Source organism: Apteryx rowi, unplaced genomic scaffold (genome assembly GCF_003343035.1).
Source record: "Apteryx rowi isolate R43461 unplaced genomic scaffold, aptRow1 scaffold_38, whole genome shotgun sequence".
Taxonomy (NCBI): Eukaryota; Metazoa; Chordata; class Aves; order Apterygiformes; family Apterygidae; genus Apteryx; species Apteryx rowi.
In genome coordinates, this window is record NW_020450307.1 from 4,121,490 (window position 1) to 4,147,995 (window position 26,506).

The window sequence follows — 26,506 nt, forward strand, 5'->3', positions numbered from 1 at the left end:
AGAACTATGTTCTTTTATTTATCCAAACTGGAAGATACAGTGTTTGAGCCACAATCCATCAGTCAAAGCAGTGGTTCACAGATCAGATTCTCAATTGACTCAACAGCATCAATGAATATCTGTTAACTCTAGAATAGGTAAACTGTAAAAGTTGCTTTTGCAACTGCTTTCATTACAAACACAGTAAAGAGAGCAGCTGAACAGTTCCAACTCAATCAGAGTCTACCACAAAACCTGAAAAGCTTCCTGAGCTTTCATCGCTCAGGAAGGGGGGGATGGGGTGGGACGGGACTAAACTTTCAGTAGAACTGTCCCTGCTAACAACATATCTGTTGTCAGGACCCCTTTCCATATGTACAGAGTGAAATGGATGAGACACCTTTCATAAAAGATGCCCACAAAAAAGCCACAAACATCTGAGACTTATATACTCATTCCCACCACAGTTCCAAAAGCTGGTGGTGAGCCCACCCAACAGCTTTTGAGGACTAAGCAAAGTGAAGTAGGCTAGAGCTTCATGGAATCATTTCTCATGGAATATACATGATAGCAAGTAATTACATTACACCAGTGTCACTACTAAAGATGTGCTGCTCATTGTGGCATTAGAAGGGGCTGTACTCATCTTCTGGAAGAACTGCAAAGAAGTAAACTTCAGGTTTGGTCACTAAAGCTACAATGAGTCTAATTTTTGACTCTTCACCAAAAAAAAATAATAATAATAATTGCTACCCTAAATTTTCTCTGCAGTTTAACACAGGATTCTTCATTTTTTTTAGACCCAAGATGTGTGCAGTATTATCACTGCATCATTAAACAGTTATTCATTCTACCCTGTAGAGAAAAAAACAACTCTTGTCAATAATTCATCAAGTGCTTTGAGAGGCTTTGGGGTAAGATCTCTTTACTCTATTCCATTACCATCATTCAACTTGCCAATTACTTTCTAAGTGGAAAACTAAACTTACTGCATCTATTAAAACTGTCCATGGTAACTGGATGTACCCCCTGGACTTTTAAACGCTTGGGGGCACTGTAGTTTTCCATTCCAATTTCCAGATCTGGTTCAATTTGTTGCAGCCATCACTCAGCTAGCATCTTCACCAGGACAACAATTAAACTGTTTTATTTTGCATACCAATTTAATTAGTTCTGGGAGCCAGTCAGAATAGCTAGAAAGAGTCATTCATGTAATTTGTCAAACTACATCATTGTGCCTATAAATATCTTCAGGCTGGCAATTCTGCACAAATATCTCTTAATAAAATTCAACTGTGCAGAGCTTCACATAAACCAATACAGTCAAAATTTCTTAACATTTTTCTTCTCTACATAGTATATGTCCTTTTATTACCAATAAATCTCAAAGCTGTGGATGCTCACAATTGCTGTACCTTCCATACAGTACCAAGGAACAGCTATTAATTAAATTTCTACAGATCTTTCAAACTACTCCAAAGAGTTGATGATAGCCCCTTGTGGTTTTATTAAATGTCTGGGGGGGGGGGGGAAATCAATAAAGCAGACCATACAACACAAGCCTTAAAATATAGATGCTGACAATGGTTTCATTTGGCAGTGCCTACTTTAAAGGGAAAATAGGTACTCATTATAAACTATGCTCACTCACTGGTCAAGTGAGGGGCCCAATTCTGCAGTCCTTAATAGTCCTGCTACTACTATTTCAGCGGGACTTCTCAAAGATAGACCTCCATGTTCAGGTCACTGAACTCAGCTTCTTAGGCTTCACATTTAGTTCTATTCTATACTATTATTACTTCCTTTCCATAGTTATGGAGATTGAAACATGGACTGGTTGTTTAAATTTGCCTTAAGACATACCAAGTAGCTATCCACAGATACAGGTCCAGCTGTTGCTTTTAAAGCCACTATCCAATAAACCACCAAAAAACATTTTAAAAGTCATTGTCCTATAGGGAAATCAAAACTATACATTAAGCAACCATCTTTTACAGACTCTTAAAGAAGGCAGGATAATGCTAGTAGTTTAAGACAACTTGACAATACCTTAGTTACAGAGTTTTAACACAAGTGTTACCTTCTGATCATGCCCTAAGTCACTATTTTCCAAAGGAAATCTGTCCATAAGAAAACACAGCAACAAGAGGAGGTACTGTCAGATGCACAAAAAACATAGTTGCTTTACTGTATCCTGGCAGACACTGTTCTCTATCAGCACTGTGCCTCCACCCCTAGAGATGCAGCTTCTTTTGATGCCACAGGTTTAATAAAGGTTCAGCTTTTGTATGCTGCCTCCATAGAACACTTTTTGGAATGCTGCCTGACATTTGCACTTACATTTTAACACTCAGGTGTGTGAATCATATTAGGAAAGAAGTAATACATTTTCAAGGGCAGCTTTAGTTAGGCATTTAAATTTTTATGCTTACTATCCTTAGAGCAAGGAATGTTTTAAGATTTCACAAGCTGACAGATGTGCAGATCTTCATTATTTTTATTTCATTTGGCAGCTATGAGTCAAAAGAAAATACTTTAAAGAACAGAAATATATGTATGTGAGAAATCAGCAGTCTTGGCAAGGAAACATCAAGGTAGTCCTACAACTATTTAAAACAGATTTTTAAGAGCTGATTCAATTCTTAAGAGTCAAGTTTCCACCAGCAGCTAGAGAGGGGTAGCAACATTGTTAGTGCTGTGCCTTCAACAGAGTAAAGGTCTCAAAGATTACCTGTCAGCACTGCAATAGATTTCACAAGTGTCTATAACTTATATCCTAATGCTTACGATTTAAAGACCAAAAAAATTAAGAAGCAAATATTTGAAGCAAACTCTTAGAATAAATACTGAAACATTTGTTCAACAGCATTCAGCATTGGGCACGTCTCTCTCATACATCTCCTTTTTAGATGCATAGGACCACTGAGTTGAGGGCAATGCAACTTCCAATGTCCTAAGAGGCCAAAACAGCAAAGAGGCATCAACTGGAGTGAATGAGAGGACTACCAACTCAAACAAAGAAAGTTTAAGCAAACTCCTAACACTGGAGAATGAAACCTTCCATTCATCCAACAAGCAAGTACAGACGATACACTTCAATCCTGAATCAGGAGGAACCTCTAATTGCAAATAAATTTGTTCTCAGAGAAAGATTCAATCTTTCACCCATCTGCCGAGGCTATCAACAAAGAGGCAAAGAACAATGGTGGCCTCTCTACTACTGAGTTCTCAGACATTAGTAGTTAAACCAATTGCTCAAACAATCCAATATCCACAGCATAATTTTCAAACCTAGACATCTTACACGAAAGCCACTGCAACCTAACCTTACCAGATCCTTAATGTCATGAGAGTTCACAAGAATGTTCCATTTGTACACAGAATTACAAAGCCATTTCCTAATTTACATGGCATTACTCCAAAGAAATCAAACAGACTGAATATCATAATTAGAAGCTCTATCTGCTGCAGAGAGTTCACAGTGCTCCAATTATTAACTGATATATTGCAATGCTTCTTGCCACCCGCTTGCAATCCAGATCCAGAGACAAATCACCACTGTTATTGCTCCTACAAACCATCAGGGTAAAAGGGAAAGGAACAAAAAACCCCAGAGTTCTAGTACAAAGAAAAAGAGGAAAGGTCTCATAATTTGAAGCAATATATTTTATCGTAACGACAGAGATTGACTCAAGGTTGCCAAAACCAATCACATCCAGAAGCAATCGCTGGAAACAACCCGTAGTTAGCTTGCCAAGCTCGGCTAGATCAATTATGTCATGAACTCAGTCTTGTGTCCAGTGTCTTCCAGGCCATGGTCCTAGATCTGGGCACAGTGATCCTTTCAATGATCATAATTCCTATTCGCTCATCTTATATTGCTTTCTCTTTCATTTTATTTGAAGAGCAAAACAAGATTTTTTTCTTAAAAAGGAGATACCTTTTACATCTTGATGAATTTCTCCCATTTCTGACATTTTGACATCTATGTAGCGTGTGTGTGTGCACAGGTGTGTACATGTGCGTGCACACATATACATTTCAACTTAGCAGACCAAGGTTTAGCCAGATTTAGAAACTTCAAAATTGCAGAGAGATCACTGAGATATGATCCAGAACTAGTACAATAGACTCATCCTGGTCTTGCTCCTAAATACCTCAGGCTGCACTTGGGTCATGATTCTCTAGACTGCCCTCATCCAGCCGAAAAAGTTTTACCAGTGCTCAGCAGTTGTCAATGGAAACAATGGCACAATGGAACCTCTTTACCCACTAAATGGGAAAACCACAGTGTTTACTCCATCTGTTTCATTACACACTCATACCTGTCACATCTGTGTCACCATGATAATTATGGAAGTCTGAAGAAGCATTTAGTAAATAGGAACCAAATAACTGCAAGGCACAGCGAACGAGTTCTACCTAACATTTCCCCTTCTCTTTGGCTGTCAGGAGTAGGAACACAAGCAAAGTACAACTACAGAACAGCTGAATCTGCACAGCTCACAGTTTGATAGCTCTGGGAGAGGTCAATTCAGAGAACTTATTATATTAAAAGGCCAACCTTTCTCTCTTCCTTTCCCTTTGCATGTGTAAGACCTATGTGCTGCTAAGGTCTCTACGCTAAGAATGAGGTGTAGAACATTATGGATCCAGATAGCAACTATTGCCCTTCTAACAGAAGGTTTTAGATGGTATAATCAAAATACAAACAATATTACATAGCTGGAAGAACTGCTAGAAGAAGTGGTAATGCTCATGGAGCACACTCTGGCCACCTCATTAGCAGAGGGAGAAGTGAAGCTCATGTTATGCCAGTAGGATTACAGGAATATTTGCTTTTTTTAATTATTTTTTCTCTAGAAGAGAGAGCATTTTTGTGCCTACAAAATCTTCAAGTGTGGAGATCAAACCTCTCTCAACAAGTTTTACTTTAAGCCCATTATTTACTGTCCCATGATCCTCTCACTCCAAAAAAACATACAAAAAAAATGAACAACTGCACTTAAATGCCTTTTAGGCTATTAGACATTGAAAAAAAATTTTTTTAATCACCTGGAAAAACTCTCCAGCAGTTAAAACATAAGACTAGAAACTGGGAGATCAGACTTTTAGTCCCAGTTCTGCCCACAAGCTACCAGGTGAACTTGGGCAAATCACTTCCCTCCTCCAACCTTCAATGCCTCCTATCGTTACGCTTGTCTTTTTTGCTTAGCAGCAATGTAAGCTCTTCAGAGTACAGATGATTTTCTTACTAGGAGCTTACATTATACATCACAGATGCCCGTCTTCACAAGGATTCCTCACAGCACTTACAACAATAAACAACCACGCTGTTTTTGTCTCTGCTGCCTCTGTTCAAATGTAAAGAACAAGTGCAATTCATGCAGCAACTCATAGGCAAAGGCCAAGCAGACCAGCTACAGATGTTCTCACAAAAGGAACCTGTCAAGGAAATGCCTCCTAAAGCTTAGTCACTACCACTGAACACACACAAGCCCCTCCTGGAAGGGACAAGAATCCCAATTCTTTATGCACTGGCTGATTTTAGTCACACAAACTAAAGTCAGCTTGGCACTAAAAATGCAAAGCTGCCCTGCAGCAAAGGATAATTCACAGTAGCATTAGCTTCAATTCACTGGCTTACTGCTAATTTGGACTGGGTGGGGAGCGAGGGGGTGAGTGTTAGCAAAGACAAAAATAAGCAGATGACAAATTTGCTTATTAACCATGTTGAGTAAGAGATGTATTAAAAAGATGTAGGGAGAGAGGTGGGGGATAAAAAGCAGGATGTGAAAGAAGCAGGAGCTGGAACAGCATGGCTAATGTCAAGCATGTAATGCAACCCCTGCTGGGACAATTTTAAAGACAGAAGAGGCAGGCATTTGAACATTAACTATTTGATTGCTCTACTTCAGATGCATCTATATAATATCACTATAGGAAAAGGATTTCCATTTACCCTATAGCTCATTCTTACAAGATTAAGACCTGCATAATAGCACTGAGCACAACATATAAATTGTGCATTAAAGACTCTTGTTATCTTGACTCAAGGTTGATCAAAATACCCTGTGTAAGAAGCAGTGGGATACAAATTAATAATATACCAGAGTCCTTAACAAGGATCCAGCAACACATTCACACTAGCTGCAGTGCCATCCTTCAGTCTATCTTTATTACAAATACTCAAAGCTCTTTAGAAGGCACATTCTCTGCCATTTCAGGATTAGCTTTTAATTCCACTAAAGCCAGTGAGAATTTTTGTGTAGACTGAAATAAGGAACTTGTCAAGTGTGTCTACAAGCACTGGGCTTGCTCAACAGTCTATAATGACTAAGTATACTCACATGTTTCCCCATGACATCAGAAACCCAACCTCTCCCTTGAATCCAACAGCTTTGCACCCCTACTTACAATCAGCATGGCTGGTCCAGAGATTCCTAAATATTCATGTCTTCTGCAGCATTCAAATTTTGACATCACCACTGTGCAGCTTTTTTCCTCAGTAAGAACAAATGTAATTAGCATCAGATGCTACTTTATATATTCTTTTTCTAATGAAGATAAACTTTGTAATGCATCTTCATTCCCTCCTCATCCAGGTACTGGGTAAGTCTCTGGGCTTGATCAGCTTTGTTCAATTTACTGTAACTTTTTTTCCAATTGGGTCTATAACTAAAATAGTACATAAATCACAACTAGAAATCAGCATATACAAAAGCAGCCCCAAAAAGTCATGGGAACCTATTATTTTAGTAATTCTATTCTTCCTGAATTGGCAGATTATTTATATATTTTAAAAATTCAAGTAAATTCAATGGAAATATTACCCAGGTACAAATGGAACAATCCCTGAAGCTCGCCATTGCTGGGAACTTCTGTTACAATGGCTGCCAAAAAGCAATGGGTGGGGACAGGGGAGAATGAGCCCCTCTGTCATCAAGGAAAACAAAAGAAAAGAGAAATCTGATAAGCTGCTGTGGATTTGTACTTGTATCTTTCTGTAAATGCAAATGCTCAGTGTTTACATTAGATTGCAGGAAACCGAAATTTACTGTGGGTTAAAAGTTTTTACAAATGGGGAACTGAAACCCAAAAGATAAAAGCTCATATTTACAAGTTACCTAGGCACTTAATGTGCTCACAGTCTCCTCCAAAGGGACAACTCATGCATGTAAATTAAGCTAGGCACAAGTTTAACTGGTTGTTATATCAGGCGCTAGATCACTTGCTCAAGGTCAAATAGGGCGCAGCAGGGAGAGGCAAAAATGGAATTCAGACCTTAAATCCCAAACCAGTGCCGTAGCCCATACGGTTATTCTACTCTTCACGTTCCATAAAAGGAGGAGGAGAGAAGTCATTTAAAGATTGCAGGCTTCAATGTAGGTTTTTTAAAGAATAAAACTCTTATTTTGAGACAATTTTCAAATCTATGAGTTCCTCTTAAACTTTAGAAAGCTGCTAAACAATTGATTTTAACAGCCTAACAGTTGTTACGACACAAGCTATTGTCACAGCTCCCCATAGCAAGACAGTCAATTGTTAACAAACAATTTTTGCAAACTTACTAAATATTTTTCAAATACATCTACTTCTACACATCAGAACCTGGACATGCAGAGGTAGTTAAAAAAAAAAAAAAAGAAAAAAAAAGGAGAGTTTGTGAGAATTTCAGCAGAAGTCATAGCTACCAGACTGACTGGCTGGCAGTTTTCTGCATGCAACCATTTTATTACCTGGAGTATCCAAAGGCTTTAACAAGATATATTTTTGTACAGTCCCTAAAAAAAAAGATGGATCCTGCTTCTAACAGCTTACAGTCCAGGTATAGCAAGAAAAGAATGGAACAGTTAAAATCATCTAGATATTTTTGAAACTGCTGTCTTAAGTAATGGAAACAGTTTCACAAGAGGCAGCTGATAAATTGCTGTACTGGGAAAAACTCTGGAGCTACACTGCAAAGACTCAAAGCTATTTTTGAAGGGAGACTCCCAACTGTCAAACAAACCAACAGCTTGTTAGTGCTGCTAAAACAGGGGGAAAAAAAAACACAAGACCTGTTTCCCTCTGTGCTCATATTTTAGGTCAGGTTGAATTCATTCTAAGATTAGGATTACTGTGGTATGATGAGTCTGATACAAGAGCCTTCCGAGTCTTCCATCTCCTTCTTAATCCTAAACAATATATAAAGAAAGAAAATAAACTAATCTTTGATTAGAAATGCTGGTATTATTACATAGGGAAGCAAGCACTGACAGACATCCCAGGCTAAATAAATTGAAGCCCTTCAGTCTCAAACTAGTATGCAAGGTTGCATAAATCCTCACTTCCACCCATCAGTCATAACTGTCATTAGTGCTAATACAAGAAGACACTATACTATGGTCTCTAAAAATGCTCAGCAAAATGTCATTTGTTCTTGGAGGAACTTTCACGGAAACTCATTAGGTGACATGTGGTGCTCTCATTCAAGAGAGTTCCCACTGCTCCACCAACCACAAAGGGAATGAGATGAACATCTGCGTTTTGCCGATCACTGGGGGCTTTCAAAGTATAAAATTCCAAATGCTGTGATGCAGTTGGATTGCTCTATTTATACAGAGCAGATGGTAGTCCTCAGACATACAACTCTGGCATCTACACTGGAGTCTAAGGCTCAAAGATGCCAGCATCCATAGATCACAAAATTAACATAAAGAGGGCTGGAACACTAATTTAGAACAGCAGAGGATTCAGAAATCTGTCAATGTTACATCATGTCTCTACATGCTACACCCGCACCTGGGAGATACTGAACTTGGATATTATCTCCATGCAACCCCTCAGCACAGAGACTTATTCAAATTACTACAGTCACATGGCTGCATAGTTTCAAAGTCATCAGCAGGAAGAGAAATGAGGGCTTTCTACTATGAAAGCCTTGAGTCTCTGATTGACCCTTGGAGAATCCCACTCCAAGTATCTCTTCTACCTACCATTGCTTGTATTGTTCAATAACAGCATGTTTTCTTCCTCTCTTCCTTTTCTAATTATCTGCATAATTACTATTGAAATTAACAGGAAATATTCAAGGGACACACAGAATTAAAATATTTTTATTCAAACCATACCCTTTTAAAGACAGCTGCAAAGCTTCATTATAAGCAAGAAATTACAGTACCATCCCTTTATGATCCTCTCCTGCAAACAGCAGCAGGGACATCAACAGTGAAATGGCCTTTAGTACTTTAAAAGCAAACCTTAGCAACTATTTCTGTTTTTTTTGCAAAGAGCCTTATGTCAACTGAACAGCAATGATCAATGAGGACAAATAGATATTTTCCCTTTGCAAACATTATAGTAACCAACTTTACATCCCAAACATCTAGCTATGATACTTTTTCATTCTGCGGGCAAGGACTGCCATGGGATACTTGCTAAGATGGAGGAAGACTGTTTATTTTGCTATCATGGTGGAATGCTATAATGTCAGTAAGGTATCTAGTAACAGTCTATGTTTTCATTATGAATAACATATTCCCACAGGTACACTACACCATCAGCAACAAAACATATATGGCTAGTTAGATAGACCCAGCAAAAGCAAAGGGGAAGAGCAGGGATAAGGAAGCTTCATTTCCACCCCCCCCAACCCTATACACGTACATGAAATAGACCCAATCAGACTAGACACACTGTGCATTGCAAATTGCCTTTCAGTGTAAAATTAGCTGTAGCCAGATTTTGTTATCCTGGGTACCCATGATACAAACTACAGAGGTAATCCACATTATGAAGAATTACCCTGACCAATGAGTCTTCAAAGGTAATTTACATTAAATAACAAATATTATAGTCTATTTGCAAAATGCAAAATCCCCAGAAGCCTCCACTTACGGAAAACCAGGGCAGACACTATAACCCACTGAACTTGACTCAGCATAGTCTGTGAACACACTGGAGGTTACACTCTTTAGATCAATATATTTTCTTCCCTGGCCCACGTATTTAACAACTTTGTTCCTTCTGCTAAATCCATCAACATGTTTGGATACTCTTAGCTTAAAGCCTTTGGGGGGGGGGGGTTGCGACAGAAATCAATTGGAGCTTACAACAAAAAAGTATTCAAATGACAGTCGTTCCAAGCTGAAAATGTTGGAACAGTGAAAAAAAGCCAATATACATTAGTAAAAAGCAAATAGTCAGAAATTCAGGCAAAACAACTTATCACAAGCATTTCTTATCATTTCCATTGTAATCTTCTAGTTTGGAGATCTCTGTCAACATGGTAAACTAGAAACCATTTTCACTTCACATACAGTTAATGAGAAAAAAATGCATTTTGGTCACATGCTTCAACAAAGCCTAAGTTTAAATGCTGAACCAACCTCCTACACCTCTGAGGACTTCTCCTCCCATCCTTTTCTCCAGGAAAAGAAATTATCAAAGTTTAACGAATCAGGTATTGGCCTGGAAGCCAAGACTTCTGTAGTCCATTCCTATCTTCCCCTGAATTCACATCATATCAAAACTGTTCAGGAAGACTTCTGTTAGATTCTGCATAAATCTAGGGAAACTGAATTACCATAATATTTTAGCACAAGCATTGGTAATTTCTCCAAAGAGCCAGCTGGGTTGAATTGCCCATGCCCAACCATTACTCCCTGAAACATGCATACATTCTCAACATTCTTCCTCTGTTGCCAGGCATTTTCTTTATCAAATTTAGGGTTATATATACACTGTACCCATTTGCAATCCTATAAAGGGAAGTTACAGAAACAGCCTCTGATACTCAACAAAACCTGGGCAAATGTATCAATCAGGAGAGTCTGTCCCAAAGCCCATTAGATCTATGGGCGGTATTTCTAGTTACCTTTAAGGAGTTTGAATCAGGCCCCTACTGAGAATTATGAACACGTCAAACAGTAGTGAGCACCCTACTAAATATGGATGTATTTGTTCCTGAGATTTAAGTTAAATAATGAACACTGAAGTGTTTGACTAAATTAGGGCTGAAGAGCTCTGTGTGTTATCAGTTCCCATGTGCTATAAACTGATACTTAGATATCGTGGCAGTGGGGCCTTAAGAACCCTCTCCCTTCACCCCCCTTACTCTGCCAGAGACATTTACATTGGGTTCCATGAAGAAGACCACCTTCTCAAGAACACCTAAATATTTGTTATCATTCACAGAGAAACAACAAATGAAGCAGTAGCAGTAAAATAAACAGACACCTGAAGTACCAGATACCTTAGAAAGGTCCAAGATGACAAACCAGCCCACCTCCATGATCTTCGCTTACAACTTCCATCCAAGAATGTACGAATCATGCAGCTTACCAGTGAGTGAAAGTACATAAATTCCCACCCTCTTATTTCCCCACATAGCATAATGGCAACGTATAATGACATTCCCACATCTAAGGCTCAGGCAGTACAGTCTGGACACTGGATAATAATTGCTTTTGGAAGTAAGGCACAAGTCTCCCATTACTCCATTACTCCCATATTATCAGTCTTTCTTCTTACATGCATAAGATGTGCTGCTGTTTCCCCTTGCACACATACTTTTTAACATACTTGAAAATTTGTCACATACATGGCACAGTATTAAGTGAAGATTCCCTGATTTCTGTCACCGCTTTTAAAGTTTCAAAGTCAGAGCAGTTTTTCATATTTAAAGAAAGAAGGATTATATAACATATCTCCCTGGACCCTCCTTCCAGAAACACAGGGGACAGAAGGCCAGCTTATTGATCATCTACATACCAGGACAGATTTTGCCAGAATACAGCATCCTGACAAGAAAGAGAGACAAAGAAAGATGGAGTGTTTTATCACATGGAGACAAAAAGATGCACATCAGCATGGCAGGGAAAGAGACAAGAAATGACACAAACTGTTTTTGGCACTTTACAGACAGCTTGCAGAAGGTTTTCAATTAGGCCACAAGAGCTGAAATTAGGTACAAGCCACTATGTATAGGACATAGTCCTCCTCTTACAGATGTCCTGAGATGTCTGTAGATTTTGGAATGTCTATAAAGATAGAGTGAACAGAATGAATTCACTCTGAAAAGGTGGAGAGGGAACCAAGCCACCTCTGACATAAAAGGCTGGAAATTCTGTATTTTTTCATCTTAGAAGGGAGCATATTTTTACTATACTATGTTCTCCCATATACACACACAGACATGTAGGGCATAAAGCAACCAGACAAAAATATTCTGCAAATACAAAGATGGGTACAGATATCCTGTTCTTCCCTGTTGAAGCAAGGATGACTAACAGATGGCTCATGTATTTTCATAAGACACTATTTCCACTAGAAAAGACAGTTATCTGTCCACAGTCTGATTCAAGCTTAGCTCTGAGTGGTATCTTTCACCTTGAGGTCATTATCATGTTTGGAAAAACAAGCAAACAAAATTTAATATCTAAAAAGGTCTTCTCAGGAGACAGCTGGGTGGAGCTCTTGGGTTAGCAAGTTATCCAGACAGCAGACTTGACTTCATTTTTTCCTCCAGAACAGGTTCATCTGTCTGCCAATTTTTGGAGGATGGGTAAGGAGAGAGGATTTTTTTTTTTGTATACTGTCAAAGTAAAAGAGGGTCAGAAAACAGTGGGAGCTGTCATGAACTGAAATAAAAAAATTCAGCTTTTACCATCAACAGATGCTCCTTCTTTGAGGACGTCTTATGAATTTGCCCTTCTTAACACATTGATTTTCAGGCTAACTGAAAAACAGCTTCCGAAGTACTTTAACTAGCTAGTGATGGACTATGTCTAACACAGTCCTGTGCCATGTAGAAGATTTCAGCGTGTTTGAAGCTAATCTAAGGTAAGTATATGCACCATAGTGTAATAGCATGCAGAGGTAGAGGTTTAGGCCCTACGAGCCTTTATAATCATGCTGGCATGGGACTGAACCTTGCTCAGTTCTGCTCTTTCAAGGGGTCTACTCTATCAGGAAAAGAACCACACTATACCAATTCCAGAGAGGGCTTATCTAGTACCACTTCAAGTCAGTGTCCATGAGGCTACTTTTTACAGTATAGATACACGCTTAGAGAACTGAAGACCAAGGCTGAACTGCTCTATTGGGAAAGGAAATTTTTACAACTTCCACATATTTTATTACCAGCAACAGGCTCTTAAACAGCCATTTTGATTCAATTACTATTAGGCTTCCAACCGTATTACTAGCTTTGTGAGTTGAACTAACAATGCAGAGCAATTTAAAAGCAATATTGCCTGCATTCACTACTAAATCTTTAAACAAAAGACAAAAAAAAAAAAAAGGCAAAAATAAACCTGTCTTGGAACTCTTGAATAGGCAAGGCAGGACTCCATTTCTGAATCTACTAGTGAGATTTTCAGGAATGGTTTTCTTTAACTTCATTGGGAGCAGAGTTAGACCTACCTCAGATGACTACAAAAAAAACAAAGCATTTTGCTGGGACAGGAAATGCAGACAAGTTAAACCATCTGTCCAGATTTACCATCCAAGCCAAGTAAATAACAGCAAGCAAGATTAAACAAGCAGTAAAACTGATATTAAATATTGTCAAGAATACTTTACTCTCCCTCTGAACCTTCCTAATCCATCCCACCTACTCAACATATCTTGTCTGAAAACAGTCAGTTGTTTGGAACTTGGATTGCACATACTATGTCTCGCAAAATTCTTAACAAAGAGCTGTACTTAAACAAAATTTAAGGATGCTTTTCCCATTAGCTACACCTAGAGGGATTTCTAAATGCTGGCTACAGAGGGCTACAGTATTCTGACATTTAATCAAGACCACCAGAGAAGAGAATATGCATAGATATCACTCAAGTGTCCCTCCTTGCAGGAGGACTAACTCAAGTACCCACTGCAACGATATTCTGTAATACCACTATTTGAGCATGTAAAGCAGACATTTAGCAAAAAAGGAGACATATGTTTTCCTTATAAATAACATAGCCAAAGAAAAGATGCAATGAAGAATATCATAAGTAATTAGTCATTAAACTGCATGGGAAAAGATGATTTGTGCTCCGTACAATATAGTAGTTTACAGACTTCAACTTTAGGAAATTACAAGGAGCTCTTTACATAAACTGCATGCAAATAATGGAACAGAGAGTAACCATGAGACAAGCTAGCCTTAAGAAAAAGGGGGAAAAAAACCCCTAACTGTAAGACCAAGTAATATTAATCTATTCTGATTCAGTGCCCTGTCCATTTTTATAGGAGGTCATTTACCTCTTCTCCATTATTCAGCAGTGTTAAACTACCCAAAGCATTCAAACAAGATGTTGGAAACAGGAAACAGCACAGCTTGCTCTACATACAGCAGGTTGAGTCCTCACAGTACAAGGACCAAGCTAGCTTTCAAGGAACAAAGGATAAATTAAGTCTATCTGTAGCCATCAGTCATTGAAAGGACACAGGATCATTTCTTTGTGCTTTCTTCTCAAGTTCTCCTTGGCTGATTCACATGTCTGGTGTTTAGTGCTGCTTTGGCTAACACAAGCGTCAAAGCAATGGAAACGCTCAGAACTTACTCGCTCACCTCAGGACTATCAGGTGCACACAGAAAAAACAAAGGCTGACTTTACTTCCAGTACTCACAAAATAGATGGTCAAGTCACACAAAAATACTGAATCATCTTCTTTTTCCCCACATAGATAGAAAATAGGAATGAAACTCATCCAGGTATTGACTTCATTCAGTAAATTCAATACTTGCCACTTAGCCTCCTCTCTATTATTTTCCTCCCAAATAAAATCCAGATATCTCAGCATTTTAGACAGCCAGAAAGCTAGACTGAATAAACTGCAATAATGTGTACATAAAGGGTTGTATTGGGTGAGCCACCGCTGTTAGTTGGAAAGATCAGTTGATTCTACTGGTTTTGCCCTCTCATACTATGGGAAACATTAAGACAGGTACATCCCTGACAAGAAAGTGGATCAGGGTTCAAAGCTTTTAATACACTTGCCTTTGATCTTAACCATTTTTATATAAGACTGAATTGCAACACCTCTTGCATTGCTGAAAGTTTCAGGGATAACACTGCTCTTTTTTAGCTTACCATAAACATGAAACTGTCTTGCTTGCTTGAGAGAAAAGTCTGCCTCTGTGCTGCAGAAATTTTAAGTAAATTTAAGACAAAAAAAGCTTGCAACTTTGCAAATACCAATGAATATCCCTGAGCTATTTAACTCAAAAGGAGACTGAATAGAAACTTCAACCTTCCTCATTTCAAAGACAGATGACTAGGCTGTAAACACAGTCCATTACTGTAATTGCAAGTAATCATCCTACACATTTACCCCAGAGATGTTAAAGTTGGACCAAGTAGCAATAAAGACAGTGGACTAGCTATTTAATCAAGAGAAACATTAACAAGTTGGGCCCTTAGAGAGAAATTCTAAGAGTGCATCAGAAATCCCTACCAATCAAAAGGCGGTCAAAATTACAAACTATAAGTTAATTGAGGTCTAGTACATCCTCAAGACAAATACCAGCTCCATAAAGGCACTGATGGATACCCTTTCTCCATGTCTGTTTATGATGAAGAAATTATGGCATTACAGAAGAGAGAGTGAGAACTAGCCAGAACTATAGGAAAAAAAACCCACCATTTAAAAGACAATTTTGTATGGAGATGAGGGCAAAAAAACTACTGTTGATCATATCGAGCACAACAACAACATACCTAATCCAGCTACAAATATTCAGAAACCCCAAATGCTGAACAAAACAGAAGAGAAAGGAGGTAACTTTATCAAGACATCCATATTGAAACAGCTGGCATGATTCCTAAAGAAGATATAGATGGGAGAAAGAGGGAGAGAATTCTAGCAGTGATGACCATATAGAGAAAAATCACCAAATTTCATAAACACCACCTTGTCTACCTTTCCACCTAATACCATGGCACAACAGTAGAAATAAATGCTTGGTGCCTCTGGACAATGTCCTCTAAGTTAGCATTTAGCCATCAAGTCACATATAAGGTAACCATAACTTATACATTCAAGGGGAAGGGAATGCCATTTCTTGGTCAACTAACACCGCTCAGTTCTGAGATTCTGATTCTCTGAATGTACTAATCAGAATGATAATCAGCCAAGTTGTACAAGTCATGGTAACACCCATCAGACTGCATTTAAAGTAGAATCTCAAAGGTGAGCATGAACAAAGCTATTTTCAAAAATGCCAGAAGTGTTGGAAGTCAAGCAGAATCCAAGTGAAAGCAGCCTGCTGTGCTAATCTCAAATACAGCATGGAAATCTTTACAGGTTTTAATACTGCATGTAAATGAATTACTTAATTCAAAATTTAATCCATTCCATTGCTATTCATGGTTGATTTCAAAGTGCTGAATGTGGATCTCCTCCTGGTGCATCTGCTTTTGCCTGCCTGCTCTCCTGCAGCAGACTAGAAGGGCGATAAACTTTCAAAAATTATTATTTCATAAATCCCAGATAAAACACTGATAAGCTGCTGAACTTCAGTCCTGCAGAGATGACTAATGTTTTTAACAGCTGTACAGTCTGTGTGTGCATGCTTAAGCCAAAACAAAGCTACCTGAGCACTGGAAAGAAAACTGTGCATACACTATGGAAAGGTGTTCATTAAATGAACAGTAGTAAACTTGTTTTTCTAACTTGTCTCACTGCAAATCGCTAGCTACAGGAAGCAGACCAAACCTGATGTATCCCTTCAGCATGTTTTCATAGCATTAGCTTTTAATAAATATAACATACTCCACCCTCAGAGCAGGGCAGTCCTCAGGTTCCAGCAGAAAAAGTGGTTGTTTTAAGTATTTAGATTACATTAAAGCTAGGTCTTTAAAATAAGCAGTGACTTGTACTGCACACAGCTATCAGAATCAGCTTGGCAAAATATGTGTAAGCTAACCTAGTGTGGTTACAGAAATATGGGCTTTGGGGTCTATGAGCCTGGTGTTCTTATACATATTTTTATTATTTGTACTACAATAGTGCCTTCTGATGTCAACAAAAAGTAAAGCACCACAGTGCTAGGTGCTGTATAAACACAAGCAGTAAGACACGGTCTCTAAAAAATCTTTATAGATTTCAGCAGAGAAAACAGGAAGAACCCAGGGGAAAGAAAGACTATTCTTACTGGGCAAGTGGCTAAAACAGGCCTCAATTCAAGCACTACACTTCAGTGTGTCCAAGTACTTTCCTGAGTCCAAGTCTAAGTCTGTGGCTGAATGCAAATTCTTTTTTCCATACCTCAAATCTCAGTTCAGAGCTTTAACTACATAACTAACCATTTTCTTCCACTAGGTAACAGTACTTCAACCTTCTACAGGCATTAATGAAATTTCCCTTCCTGTCTTAAGGATTGCCCTTTCTCTGGAAGGCCTCTGTGCGTTTGCTATTGATCCAGATATTCAGGCCTAGGTCCTACCCTTACTGTTTTCAAAATTATTCCAGATTTAATTGATTGAATCAAGCTGAAACTTGGCCTTCAGTTTTGAGCTTCTCTGCCAAGAGCGGATCAAGACTGCTGCAAAGTTTACAGAATTAAGTGTGCAACAGACTGTGCTGAGTAGAATGAAAGCTGGAAGGAACCATGACCTACCCTCTGAACTGTAAAGTCAGAGTCACTGTGCTCTGTCTTATTAGCCATCTCAAAGAACTAATAAAAATTCCAGCATCAAACTGGTAAGAAGCTTTGGAGAATTCTCTGCCTGGAATAAATTTATCCCTCTCATCTCAACCTGCTTAACCACTGTTTTAAGCATATTTTTGAGGAAAGCCCTTATTAAAATGCATTCTGCTCCCACTGCACCCACAGCAAGTTTCACATTCAAGCCAGTACTGCTCATGTGACAGAACAGTTTCATTGAAAATTGGCTCAAAAGCCAGTGAAATCAGGAGAAAGACTTAGGGACTTCATCAGGCTTTGAATCAGTCCCAAAGAGCAATTCAGTGCTACTGTATAATTTGCTAGATCCTCCTGAAGCTAAACTAAGCTAAGCTAAGCTGGCAGCAGCAGAAGAGGAGGACCATGAAACTCAGCCACAGACCGTAATATTCAGCCTTGCACAGGCCTTGCATTCATTTTCTTGGTCAGCCATGCTTGTTTACATCACATGGAAGAGTTGTCTGTGTGACCTTAAGACAACTTTGACTATTATGCAACCGTTCCTTTCTAGCTTACAGACAGGCAAGTATGGCCAAAAAGAGCACAGAAGAAAAAGCTTTAAAAGGAACCCATTTGCTACTTCATCTGTTCAAACCCATGTGCCATCAGAAAGATATTTTCAGTAAACATGCTATAGGCATTTACAAAGATATACATAGCAAATTATGTGACTGCATTACCAGTTGAGGCCCCAATCCTTATCCGTGCGTCTAAGTAAACCAACTATCTCCTAACTGACCAAGGAGTCTGAGATAAGGAATAAGGCAGAAAATAGGGTGAGTTAACACAGAAAGGACACAAATCTTCAGGAAACCTAGTTTAGTTAGCTCCACTCCCAGGGAACAACTTATTTACTCAATCCCCCTCTTGAAAACATGTTCTTTGCTCAATAACACTGAGGGTAAATGAGATTAGACAGGTAGGAGGCAGAGGTGCACATGGGAAAACATACACACAGAGGGAGAGTCTACATCACTGCTTTGTAAAGATAACCTTGTGTATATTTCAACATTGCAAGTTACTTGGCACACAACTTCTTAACGCTTCATCCACCGCTTGTCACTCAAGTCAGTAACCTGGATATCATCTTGAATTCTGACTGCTGCCTAGACACATCCAACCTACATGTAAGTCTTGCACACACTCTCTGTGCAGTATTTCTGAAACTCTCCATTTATAGAGCTAAAAATCTTGTCAAAGTTTTGATCACAGTAGCTGCCTCAACACCCCCTTTGTCTAGGTCTGACCCATACAGACTTGCTCTGTGGGTATCCACCCTTCTGCCACAGAGTGGCAAGGAGCATTTATTCTTATTACATGCCCTCTATGTACATTATTCCACAAACTCCATTTTTTCTAATGCAAACGTGAATCACTTCATTTTATTCTGTTTCAAAAAAAAGAAACTCCTACCTGTAACTGACCTACGATATCAGCCTCTTTCACCTGTTTGTTCAGTTTTCAAATAAGTATGGAGGTATGCTTCCTTTCATGCTGCCTGTAGTCTTGGGAGGTCTCCTTAAAAATACCAGCAAAAATACCTCATTAAAATCTTTGTTGCAACAACTACCTCCCTCCCTCTCCCCTCCCACCACCCACCAAAAAAGTCTATGCTCTAACTACTACCTAGCACAACAGAGTCCACCTAAAAGGCAGATTCCTACCTGCAAGCCACTTTTGTCCAGTCTGCTGCCTTATCCCTGGATGAGAACAGGAACAGTTTTCCAAGCACAGAGCTCTGCCCAAAAGCTCTCTCTTGAGTTTGGCTAGCTCAGAGTCTAGAACTGCCACAGCATCTGATTGACAGAAAATAGGCAGAAATAAGGCTTCCGTGTTTTCGTCCAGTGTTCCTTTGCTTGCAGGATTTTTACAACCACTTTTGTGGTTACATTCAATGAGTGCAGAATTCTGTGTATAAAACATGTTAACTTTCTGTTTTCTAGGTGATATATGCCTAATGTCCAAACGGCACTTAAAGCATCAATCTTTTAAGCCGCATTTACAAATAGACGACTCCTATTTTTATTTCTCCCTATAAAAAAAAAAATCATGAAATAACTTGTTTTTAAACTTCTTTCCTCCAAAGCTTTCCCAGTGATGAAGTTGTTCTAGATCTCCATAGCTAGACATTTTTTCAGTTAGAACTTATTTTAGGACAAGTGTAAAAACAGAGCATGACACACTGTCTCCATGAGAAAAAAATGCGAAACAGTAGTTCTCATATTGTCCTTCCATTTAAAAATTGCCTGTTCAGCTCATAATCCCAAGCTTTAAATCACAACTGCTTGCTAGTTTTCAACACAGCAGGTACCAAGAAAAGCAATTTTTGTGCAAGAAACAGCTGCTCCTAAAACTATAGTTTAATAGGAAGTTCTGTTACTGATAGCAAAGGAATGCCTAAAAAGCCACTCCTCAAATACTCCCTAAAGAAGTATAATCAAAAGACTATTAGTTCACACAATGGAAAGAATGAGGACTTGAACCTCATCCAGAAGGACAGCAGAATAGACATACTCTGGTATTTGATGGATGAAGATTACAGAGCCCAAGCCAGGCTTGCTCTTCTTATCCTGCAGTACTGAAAGACATTATCAGTAGTTCCTGCCCTACTCRCATCTTGATTGAACAGCACAAAGGAAACCAGAACAACACTCTATGGAATGTATTTATCAGTATGAGCTTTTGTACAGAGGACTTGGCCCAGGCCGTGTATTTGAGATGGGACAGTTCTTCCTCTGAATCTCTCATATTATAATTATGTCACAGCATAGCATCCTATACTAACTAGACATAAAACAGTAGAACAGAGACTCAAGTTTTATAGCAAAATTAAAACAAGTAACTGATGGGAATGCCTGGATCATATGCATTTATAGCTTTGTATTTTGGAAGTTACTGATAGTGTTTTGTAATACAATATAGAAAAGCTCTGGAAACACCTAACATTTAAGAGGAGACAGGTAGGAAATTCTTAATATGGTATCAGTCACGTAGATTCAATATGAATCACTTGGATCCTACACAGCTTATGCAGCTGTCAGAGTTTTGATGATGAGAGCTTAAGCATCACAAACTATAGCTTTATTTTTAGTTGCATTCATTATTTGTCATTTTTCAGTCATCAAAGAATCAACAAAATTGCATTACACAGATTATAAGGTTACAGACACATTCTTGTAATAATCAACAATTCCAGTGATAGGAAGTGACCTCTAATCTCTTCCCCTGAGAGAAGAGAATCAGTTGCTATAAGCAACTACGTCAGCTGATGACAATCCCCCTTCTCTCTAAGACATATATCACAAATAGCACCTTCTCTAAATTGGTGGATACTACCACATTACAGAATGTGATCTTGTAATGTCCCATCTTAATCTGCCACTGACTAGAAGAAAAATGGAAGCTACAAACCACTGCCAAGAGTTGAGTCTTTAAGTTAGAACAGAGTTAAACATCCTGCATCTTAACGACAACACATCATACCCACATAAATTCAGTAGAAAAGCCTGTGTATTCAGAAGAAAGACAGGTTCATACTATCAAGAGATAGTGCAGAAGTCACCATCAAAAAAGAAATGGCACAGAAAAAAGTATTTTTTTTTTAATCAAAGTAACACTGTCAGGAAAAGTAAGATAAAGGTCCCCATTATATCTATTTTCTACAGCTTTACTGATAGCATAACATCAGCGCTGCAAGGCACAGTAGTAAATTAAAATGTAACTCAAGTTCAGAAAGAAATACACCACTCCTACAACATTATTGTCCTGCACTTTCCAAGAAGCAAAGCTGAATGAAGGCTAGTCAGTCAGCACAGGTACACAAAATACGTAACTGCTTCATTTTCATATCGCAGCCTGGTATGGCTCTATGCCCCAAGTCCAGCTCCACTCCAGTCCTAAGGAAGTCTGATCTTTCACAGTTGGAAACAATTCAATGCATACACTGTTTCTGAACAGAATTATTTATCACATTATTTCAGGATCCAGGAAAGGCTGTGCCTTAATTACAACAACATATGCAGTACTGCAAAGTCAGTTCCTCATCACTGGCTTCTCAAGGAGGCTCCACTTTTGCCGGAAAACATTTGCTTTCCTAACACAAGAACTACTTTTCACTCCATATTTGGATTTACAAACCGCCCTGCCAAGCAGCAGTCAACATGCCAAATTATAGTTCTGCACAGCCACTGAGCAGCAATGTGAGGAACAGAAGACCAGAACTATGGAACACTACATTTAAAATCAAAATGTTACTGTAGTTCAGGCCTAAGTACCACTTACAGAAAACACAGAAAAAACCTTCTTTGAAGGACATTTTCAGGCACATAAGGGAGAAATTAGATATACAGTTTTGTTATGGTTAGCAGCAACTGCAGCTATAATTCCCTATTTGCAACAACAACAAAAATATGTCAGTTTGAAGACAAGATTAACAACGCCAGCCCATATTTACTATTAACACTTACTAAGATAGCCGAGATTCATATTAGTTTTCTTCTGATTCCCTAATTTTCACAAGAAATTATGATTATCAGAGAGGAACAAAAAATTGGTGTGATGGCTAGGCAAATCTGATTGATAGGTTATTGGCTTACAATAGATGTCTCAAGACAACAGATTCCCACCCCAATGCATTCAGTAGTACAACCTTTCAAAACACTCTTGTGCAACTATGTCAACTGTCATAGTTACAGAATTAATTTACAGAGCAGAGAGAGAGAGAGAGAATGGACACAAACAAAAAAGATGAAGTACTGAGCTTGGCAAGATTTGATATAAAGGAAATGAGCCCGTAAAGTGGAGGGAGCAAGAAAGGCTGTACACATCAGAGGAGAGATAGAGAAGGCCCTCATATCAACACTGCCTAAGTTAATAAGAGGCCAGAATGAAGAGATGGACAATACTAACAGAATGGGGAGGGAGACAAATTAAGGATTGAAATGAGGTTGTTTTAATCTGCTACTTCATCTTTTTACCTCAAGAGGCAAGCTGCATCATCTCAGAATTACTTCACATAAGGTGACCTGTTCAGGGTACTGGAACTATTCTCTGACATGCCATTAAGTAACTGTGCTTCACAAGAAGGCTTTCAGCATACAGCAGACATCATATTTACATGGAAGACATTGGGCCCAAATTTGTAGTCACCTCTGAGTTTGGTTCAGAAAAAAAGTCTGCAAGATAGGATTGTGTTATGTCCATATGGGTTGTTTTGAAAATCAGGCATGCCCACTCTAGCCTGGACTGTGATATAGCCTTATAGTTGATTAAAAAACTATTAATTAAAACTATTAAAATTAAAAAAGATACCCTCATGATAGCCCTGGTCATAAATCACACCATCAGTCTGAACACAAGTATTTTTCATGTGAATTAAAGAGATGAGCCCATCACAGGAAGATGGTGTATTACAAAGGTAGAAGAGCCCATAAAGAACAAAAGGGGAGAAAGACACAGCACTCCTGGGTCTATGATATCTCAAGCCCTGATTACATCCAACAGTCATTGAAGGAGAAAACTATGATGTGACTGTGTTATTGTTAGCAGTGTTTAATGGCGCATCAGCTTTTTTATTACAAATGCAATTTTATGGTGTTTCACAACTCAACTGCAAAAAAAAAAAGTGAGTAGAAATGCCATTTATGTTTACATATAGGTCCCAATCTTAAAACTCAAGCTACCACCATTAAGCCAATGTGTAAGTTTGTGTGTTATTAGACTTTTGAAGGCTTTTAGCAAAGGGTTTAAAAGACAAATTTAGTATTTTCACCCCTGAAAATATTTCACAGAGCGTTTTAACAAAACACTCATGCAATATAGCTCTATTAAAAAAAAAAAAGAGAGAGAGAGAGAGAGAGAGAGAACGAAGACCAGATAGGGTCCCCCATCTGTCAGTAGTAGGTGCTCTGGCTCCTCAGCTTGTAATCAGATGATTAACAGAAAAGAAAACAAACAAGCAAATATCTATGCTTTGAAAGCCAGAATAAATGCTCAGGGAGAAAAAGTAGGTCTTTGTTTATTTTTATAGTTTAGAGGAAAATTTTTAGATAATACAGGGTCCCACATTGAAGCTAATTTTCTTTTCACGCTTGTACTCCTATGGTGGCGCATGAAACGCAGCACAAATCTTGCAAATGGAAGTTACATATGTTTGCATATAGGCATTTAACAGCATGTCAGGTGAGGTACATAAGCAACACTGGAGTTAAGTTTCTGTTACTTAGGATTAAGCATAAGGCAGGATCACAATCCTGTTTAGTTTTTAATTTACCAGCTGTATCTTTTCATAGCTTTTAATGACAAGAGGGACCTACTGTCTATTATAGGTTATTGAATCCCTTCCAACGACCCCTTTTTTAAAGCCAGTAATAATTTGCTTTTGATCAAAGCATGCCTTTCATAACAGCCCCCAATGCTATTGTAAAAATAAATAAATAAAATTTTTGGTTCAGATTATCAGTTTCTTCCATCTTGTGGTATTACTAACCATGCATCCTTTTCCAAATTTTATTAATTGTTATGCTGAGAGGATGGACATAAAAACTAGGTAAGCTCTATATAACCAGGTAAGCTTGGCATGAATTTACAGCCCATCGTTTTCTACAGCTTTATAGTAACAGCTCAGTTGTATGCATCCTCATGTGAATGTGAAGCAGCATCCCCTTTTCATCAACAGATAACTACTTCTTTATGCCACAATACAACTCCAGCAAACATGAATAAACACAACCAATTACCACAAAGCAACCAGCTAGCTGTAAATTCACATTTTCACATATCCCACAGTTACTTATTCACCTGCCAACACCCTATGAAGTTTTTCCCAGAGCTTGGCCTTTTTTAGACAAATGGTTACACACCTCTATTTGCTACTGATTCAGTTCACATCCAATTCCACATTATTTGACCGCATCACAAACTTAAGCACAGCCACTCTCCTCACAGATAAGCTTCTAAATACCAGAAGTGTTGCATAGTCATATTTAAGACTGCTGTATAAATAAGGGAAACAGAATTTACAGGCCCTAAGCCTAATCATCCATTTGCAACTCTTCATTTTCCATCATCTCTATTTCCACGATAAGGCAAGAAGAACAGATAGTCTCAAAACCAGAGTGAAAACTAACAAGAAAATCCACTGCAGGGTTTGTGTTACTAACCTTGTTACCTGGTGAAAGACCAAGAACAACCCAAAACATGTTGGATATATCCCCGTTATACTTCAACATGCCTCAGCAGAGTTTATGTTCTTTCCGGTACTAAATTTTTGGTAGTGGCGGCAGCAAATGTACATGCTATCTCAACAAATTCAACATCCTTTATTGAGGTAGCTCCACAAAAACTCAGAGCTGGCATTTTAAGACCACTGTAGGGCATGCACCCCTGCCACTTGAGGGTGCAGGAGGAAAAATTTATGAATAGACAGTTTCAAAGACTTTATTTTGAAAACAGGCAGTTCCTGTAGCTACTGTATTTGTTTCTCCCAAAATGTTTCCACAAGCCACCAAAACAAGTCAATGCATGAACTGCAATAACATGCCAATACTAACAACTTGCCACTTAAGAAATACATGTCAGCAAAACAATATCCACATGCCATCATGGATAAAGAAACAATTAACAATTAAAGGCTTCAGGTCTCATGCCTGAAGTAAGAGAAAAGAAAAAGTCTATATAATATGTAAAAGGACACTCAGGAGAACGTATTTCACCAAACATTACTTTCGTACCTTACTCGTAGTGTTATTTTATTGTCAGGTCCATATTACTTTTCCCAAACCTGCTCTCTTTTTTCTGGCAAGGCACTTAATATGTAAAGATTGTCTTGCCTATGACAGATGCAAGTACAAAGAGAAGTGATTTACTACAACAGATAAATAAGTTTTGAAAGTTACTTTCTGGCAAACTGCCAAATGGATTTTTATTGCTTTTACTACAAGTGTAAATAAGCCTGGTAGCATGAAACCCAATTTGTGTGTGTAAAGTAGAATGATGCCAAGTGTCTCCTAATTCCAGTCAGAAATGGGGCCCAAATATCACAAAGGGCATTTGAAAGTCTGGCCCCTTGTCTTCTGCATTTCTAATAAGCAGGATACGTTATCAGTGGTGATTAAAGAGCACACCCTTTAAAGAAGTTATCATGTCAATAACTGCTCATTTCACACTGCTAGTATGATCAACTGCATATGAATGCAGATCCAGAGAAGCAACTAAGTTTTCAGACAGGCATTTCTGCACTTGCAAAAGGCTTAATCTTACAATACATCCTCAGCCTGATTCTCCTTAGCTCTTCCAAAAAATCCCTGCCCCGGTGAAGCGTTTCTTTGAAAAGAGTCAAGGCCTTGCCCCAACACGGTGACAGTTAAAACYAGAGGCCGCCAACAACTCCGTGCCAGATTTTATGCTCCTACACGGCACAAACCGGGAAGGGAAGGGCGGGGAGGGAGCGGCTGGAGGAACCCAGCCTTCTCTATTAATCACCCATCTTGCCATGCAGGCTGGAATTTGAGGAGTTACGGAAAAACAAGTCGTGATGCCTTACCACGGCGGGGGTGAGGGGGGGATCCAGCTGGGGAGCTGTCAGCTCCCGGGGGCGCGCGCCGGGCTCCGCTCCGCACCCCCAGAGCTGCTCCTTTGTGCCTGCCCCGAGCTCCACGCCGCCGGGGACCGGCCTCCCGGGCTGCCGCTGGCCCACGGCCGCAGCCCCGCGAGCCCCGGCGGGCCGCAGGAGTCCTGCCTCCCTCGGCGCCAGTTGAGGGGAAAGGGAGGCGCCGGCCTGCGCATCAGGCGCAGCGGGGGGCCGCCCCTGCGGGGACGAGGGCGCTGCCCAGCRTCCGTCCGGCGGCGCCGTCCCCCTGAGCCCGC

At 39.1% G+C, this 26,506-nt stretch overlaps 1 protein-coding gene across 15 annotated transcripts in view; it reads right to left on the bottom strand.

The window, feature by feature from the left end:
* MXRA8 (matrix remodeling associated 8) overlaps window positions 1–26,506 on the bottom strand; it is a 114,594-nt gene that overhangs the window by 30,024 nt on the left and 58,064 nt on the right. For all 15 annotated transcript variants that reach the window (XM_026073927.1, XM_026073919.1, XM_026073918.1 and 12 more), the window contains 2 exons: window positions 19,306–19,437; window positions 19,055–19,159 (listed from right to left, as the gene is read on the bottom strand). The gene's annotated coding sequence lies outside the window, so the exon portion shown is untranslated. The remainder of the gene's footprint in view (window positions 1–19,054; window positions 19,160–19,305; window positions 19,438–26,506) is intronic.